Here is a 6,429-nt window from a genome sequence, read left to right as displayed (position 1 = left end):
TTTTTCCTTTTTTCCCTTTCCCCCTTTCTTTTCCCCTTTAGTTAAATTGTTTAATTAATAATAATAATCATTATTATCAAGGAAGGATCATATAGGACAAGGGGGAATGGTTTTAAACTAAGACAGGGGAGATTTAGGTTAGATATTAGGAGAAAGTTTTTCACTCAGAGGGTGGTGAGGCACTGGAACGGGTTGCCCAGGGAGGTCGTGGATGCCCCATCCCTGGGGGCGTTCAAGGCCAGGCTGGATGCAGCTCTGGGCAGCCTGTTCTAGTGGTTGGCTAACGAATCAAGTTTCTTTATGAGGAACGGAGTCACAAAAATCATTTCATTTAGCAAGTTTCAAACACTAAGAGTATTTAATAGCATTTTAACGTTCCCACGCTCCAGTAAGCCTTGAATGTAATCGCGATTAAACAAGGAGCAGAGCGAAGCCAGAGGTCTAACAAAGCACGAGAGGTGATCGCATTTAAAAGCCTTATGGTGCCTTTAGCTAATCCTTCTTCTAGTTACTGAACAACGGACTTCGTTTAGGGGAAAAAAAAAAAAGACACTAAAAATAAACACAAAAAAAATAAAGAGAACGGCAGCTGAGTCTCGAACTTATCAGAAGCCGACTCAAGCATCCCAGAGCCTTCTACATCCTGTGGGAGGAATTCCTTCTCAAAGTTGCGAAACCCACGAGGAGGACCGAAAAGAAAGCGGTAGCAAAACTCCTAGGGTAGTCAAGAACAGGCTGACAAGCACCTGTCAGAAATTACACCCGGTAGAGTTTATTCTGCCTCCTCCTCGGGGCAGGGGCAGACAACAGACAATGCCTGGAAGCTTTCTTCCAACCTTATTCTTCTCTGGTTCTACATCTGCCAGTCCTCAACGCGGCTATTTCGCAATAAAAGGGCACGCTTTTATTCGGGAGCAGGGGGAAGATAGCAAGGCCTCAAACACACAGCACATCCTAGATCGTCTTAGGAAGACGGAGACCCACAGGACCGCCGAGCGCTTCTAGCTTCGCGTTCCAAATGAATGGGCAAACCACCACCTACACGACACTGTCAACGGACCAAAACATTCTGCGCACGTGCGCTCCAGGGAGACGCCGTTTTAACTTGCGGAACTATTTCCATCGGTAAGACACGCAAGACAGAGGTGATATCCCCATGCTCCATCTTTATTGTGCAAATGCTGCTCAAAAGCTCTTTATTACCCTCCACAGACAGCCGTCCAAAAAAAATAATAAATCAAACCTCAACAGGGGCTAGACTGATGGGCAACATATGAAACCTATTCGGCGGCGACCCGTACGCGTGCAGTGACGCCTGCGGTGCAAAAACCTTAGCCGCGAGGCCGGCCCAACTGACCGCCACCCAGAATACGTAGATGTACACGATAGTCTGAAGGGCCCGAGGGTGGGCATTCACAGCCATCCGGAATCCATTGGTCAGGTCCAGGTTAACAGCACACTTCTTGCCAACAACCACGAAACGCCCAAGAAGCTGGAAAAAGGAAATAACGTCACCTAACGTGCTGTGCCACGACGCACAGAATGAACGCGAGCGGAGAACCACCCACAGAACACGGTTAGCTAATCCTTCACAATTCAACCGCCGCTCTTTGAATTACCCTCTAGACAGTAACAGACTACAAAACAGTCACAGAAGCTGAATTTGTCTTGGGGCTTAAAGCCCCCGTCATAGCTTCGGGCAACGTAAGCCACTCTGGCGGAAAATAAAAGCTTCACGGTGCCTTTTCTCTTGCGTGGGCTCACAGAGCCTTGGAACTTGACTTGCATAGCTAACAGCGAAACAAACACCCAAGCGCCGCTCAACCAGCTTTCCCTTTCCTCGCCTCTGACCTGCCCAAACCCCAAGCCCTCTTCTGCATAGTCAAGGCACCACCCCCGCTGTCCGGAAACCGTGAAAACGGGCATCAGACCGCACGCCGGAACAACGCTGCTTTTTGCACTGCAAGCGCGTAGCTGGAGACGAGCATCGCTTTATATCACTGCTCTCAGTCAAAAAGCTCAACTCCATTACAAGCTAGAGGCGAAAGACTACAGCATCGGACAACCCCAAATAGCCTACTGTGCGCCCCTCTGCAACAGCCAGAGGAAAAGAGGGGACGGGAAAGAGTCTAGGAAGTTACAAACCTGTTACAGGTACAGCCAGCCTAGCAAACAGAAAGCTCCCACAGTACTCACGGGTCCACCAGAATCGTCTGCTTCACATAACCGGACAACTGCCTTCTCAGGAAGGACTAGGAAAAAACACTGGAGCCTGAGGCGAACTATCACGGAACGCAAGGCACTGGAGGAAGAGTAAACAGTTAAAACATAGTCGGCTTCAGAGAAAGGCAACAGCTTAAGCAAATCACTATGCCCCACTGAACTCGTCCTACCGAAGCAGATTATCAGGCGCCCCAAACGCGCACGACAAAACAGCGATTCTTCTTAAGCGAGCTTTGAATAGGCAAAGTTCTCTACCTTCTACGCACAAGACACACAAGCGGCAAACAATGGCTAACTGTCCTTCGGTTATGTCCAAATATTGCCTCGGCCAGAGGCAGGAAGGCATCTTCAAAGAACCTGGAGTAATCCGGCTGAGGCCGTATTAACTCTCCGTCCTCGAGAACGCCACGTACTCAGGGGAAGGAACGTTCCAAATTAGCCCGTTGCGGCCGGACCGACGTCAGACACCTCCAGACCGAGGCCAAGGCATCACCTTCGAAACACGAATACCACCGACCTGTAGAAAACCATTAAGACCAAGCGAGAAACTGCAACTAATTCGTCCTCCAGGAAACGCGTCGCACTAAGAGCAGTCAGAGTAGGTTGTCTGCTCTCAAGTCACTCATCAGACTCAAGTTAACGGCCTGGTTCTCCAATCAAGCACAGCGTTCAGGTTACATACGTTGCTGCAGCCAGTACGGCCAAGTCAAAACAGACGCGCGTGCGCACACACACACACACGCACACTCCTCGCGCAGCCTTCACCACGAAGGAGACAGGAAACGCGCCCTTTCGTAAAGGCGGGGCGCTACCGCAAGCACGGTTTCCGGAGAGCAGTTGAACGCTTCCAATACTCCAAACGGGCGGCAGCTGCAACATTACCGAGACCTATTAAGAAAGCGCTGTTCCAAGCAACGCGTCAACGCTTTGAGCAACCCGATCTAGTGAAACACGTCCCTGACCGCGGCAGGCGGGTTGGGCTAGATGATCTTTAAGGGTGCCTTCCAAGCCAAACCATTCTACGAGTCAGCACGCAGAGCGGGCAACGCAGCCCCTTTCACTAAGGGCCTGTTTTCCACGCTGCAGATAAACCCTGCCGTCAGAAGCAGAGGAAATCCCTAACTGTCCTATCTTTAGCATTTCAAACTTAAAAACAGCAACAACGGTTATGCTGGACACTAACTTAGAGTTAACACCTTGCAGATAACATCTGCAATTTTTTCATAACTCTCAGCAGCTGCTCACTTAGTTCCTAGCACGTTGCGGCGCACCAGCATCAGTGAACCTTGCCAGCGTGCTCTTATCACGGTCCACCTCCAGCACGGAAATGAGAGCTGGGAAGCTCTCGCAGCCTGCGGGATTGACTGGTTTCTAGGTGTTTAAGAAAGCTAGGAAAAGCTGCAATTCTTCCCTTTCACAAGCCACTTTGGAGAGAGCGCGCGCTCGTGTGCGCGGTGGGGGTGGTGCCATAACCAAAGCCTAGCACAGCCGAGCCGGGGCGTCTCTAGAACGCTATCACGAGGCGCATCAAGACCTGCATTTCTGCTACGCAGAAACGACTGATTGCGGTCACTACTGCGATGCTCACTGCCTATATGCATACAGTCCGAACCCCCAAGGAGACCGACTGCGCCGGCGACCCAGTACGCGCCGTGGCACCCCGGGGGCAGGCACCGAAGAAGCGCGGCGTTTTAGAGGCGCTGCAGTAGAGAGCGCCACGAGCCGGAGAGACCCCGACCGACCGTCCGTCCGTCCGTCCCTCCCTCCCGCAGCAAGGCCACCACACGCCCTGCCGCACTCCCGGGACCCGCGACGGGCCCTCGTTTCAGGGGGCCTGCGAGCGGCCGAGGGAAAGGAAAGGAAGGAAAGACTCGCACAACAACGCCGCGGCTACCTCCTCGTCCACGACCGCTCATCCTCACGGAGAACGTTGGCGGGGACCTCCTTGCCCTTGCAGGCGACCTCTCCGAAAGCTCCGAAAGCAGCGGCAGCGCCGCCACCGGGCCAGGCGGCCTGCGCCCTAACAATCCCGTCGGCCATGACGGCGCCCGCTCGGTACAACGCCCCCTCGCTTCCCGCACTCGGCCCGGCCCTCCGCGGCGCTCATTGGGCCGACAGATCGCCGCCGACCGCCCCCGCGCCTCGATTGGCTGCCTCGCCTGCCCTCTTCCCTTGTCCCCGCCCTCTCGGCGGCTCCGCTCCCGTCGACCCGGTGCTTATCGGCGCTCAGGGAGGTCGCGTGCCCTCGGGGCGCGGAGGGAGCCGACCGGGAGGGAGGAAGTGGGCGCCCGAAAACGGGCTGGGCGGCTCCGCGGAGGGAATCTGGGCCCTGCACGGCTGGGAAACGAGCTCCACAGAACAGGCGCTCCGCTCATAGAATCATAGCGTGGCTTGGGTTGGAAGGGAGGGCGAGAAACACTCCGTAGCCGATAGCTTAGGCTCAGGCGAGGATCTCAGTGAAGTAGTAATTTACTCGCGATTGATTGCAATGGCGGGCGCCCCACAAGCAGGAGAGCGCGCCTACTAGTTCCAAAACACAGTTTATGTGCTTTTTGATGACAGGACCCTCCCCCGTTTCCCCACTGAGGGGGTAATCCAGGTTCACAATCTATCTGATGTGGTAATGTTTCTTCACTTATCTGACTTGACACCGCCATTTTCACCTAATTGTCCTAAGGAGTCTGGTTGTCTGCATTTTACGAGGTCGCCTGCTAAGCTTTCTTATCACTGCAAGCATATCTCAGTACCACAGTTCCTTCCCTCTAAACAGCGGAACTCTGCAAAAACAACGTTTCTATTCCCACAACAGGTACCGCAGGTATTTGCATTCCTTGTATAACCGAGTGTATTGGGCTGGTAAAACATGGAATTATTAAAATCCTCCACATATCGCCCCAGTACACCACACAGCCGTTCGCTCACCCTCTCCCCTCCCTCTCTGGGATGGGGAGAGAAACGGGGAAACGGGAAAGCGAAGCCCGTGAGTTGAGATAAAGACAGATAAATAGTAATAATAACAATAACGACAATCATTATGATAATAGTATTACTAATAATAACGTGTATGAAACAAGTGATGCACAAAGTTTCTTTTTCTAACATATTTTGTTCATTGAATTTTTGCAATATTTGCTTGCTGAGCATCAAAGTTTCTGCGTCGTCCTTCTCCTGCTCAAGAGATTCATACTTAGCACGCACGAGCATAAGATGAGCTGCCTCTAATCGGCTTTTCACAACTGTGATTGCTCGATTGAATATACATGGTCCAAAAGTCAGTGCTAATGTAAGTAACAACAAGAGCCCCGCTATGGTTGATAGCAGGGTAGTAAGCCAAGGTGAGTAATTAAACCAGGATTCATACCAATTCTGACGAGCCTCATTTTCCCTTTTGCGTTTTTCTAATCCTTCTCGCAATTTAGTCATTGTATCTCTTACCACCCCAGTATGATCTGCATATACACAACATTCTTCACGTAGGGCTGCACACAGTCCTCCTTGTTGTAAGAAAATCAAATCCAACCCTCTACGGTTTTGGAGTACCACTTCGGATAATGACCTAACCGATTTTTCCAGAGCTGTTATTGACTGCTCTATACGGGCCAGATCCTCATCTACGGCAATGCGTAGAGAAGTAAATTCCTGGCTTTGTTTTATCAGGGAAGCAATTCCAGTTCCTGCACCTGCAGCCCCCAGAGCCATTAAAGTGGCTAAGGTGACGGCCGTAATAGGCTCCCTCTTTACCAGATGGTATTCAGCCACTGTGTGATGGGTATACATATACTCTTCAGTGTGGTATAGAATCCTTGGTATAATGACCACCTGTACACAAAAATCATGAGATGTGCTAAACAATTTTAAAGATATGCAAGGAGTGACTCCTAACGATGAACATACCCACCTAATGTTATTTGCAGGAATTAACCATTTGTGTGTTTGGTCCATTTTTTCAGTGACATGGCACAGATCATTTTTATCTCTTGGAACTGTGCCGATACATCTACCTTTTCCCGTAACTTGAGTCAGTTATCCCGATTTCCTGACCCCAACTGCATTTGGAAGGATTTAACTCATTTGAATATTCAGACCTCCCCATATCTCCTATAGCTTCATAATATGGGGGCTTAACACTTACACATAGCCAGCACCCTTCAGTTATCTCAGGATTAGTTTGATTTAGTACCTGGAAACTAGCATTTATAACTTTCC

The 6,429-nt window shown here is 50.9% G+C and overlaps 1 long non-coding RNA gene across 1 annotated transcript; it reads right to left on the bottom strand.

The window, feature by feature from the left end:
- Positions 1-1,146: 1,146 nt before the first annotated feature.
- Positions 1,147-4,392, bottom strand: LOC311426435. The gene is made up of 2 exons (XR_014686751.1): positions 4,118-4,392; positions 1,147-2,302 (listed from the first exon to the last, which is right to left on the bottom strand). It is a non-coding gene; the product is annotated as an uncharacterized lncRNA (long non-coding RNA).
- Positions 4,393-6,429: the final 2,037 nt, after the last annotated feature.

This window comes from Aythya ferina (assembly GCF_964211825.1).
Source record: "Aythya ferina genome assembly, chromosome: W".
Classification (NCBI taxonomy): Eukaryota; Metazoa; Chordata; class Aves; order Anseriformes; family Anatidae; genus Aythya; species Aythya ferina.
Note: the sequence above shows the minus strand (reverse complement) of the source record. Positions and strands in the feature narration are given on the sequence as shown.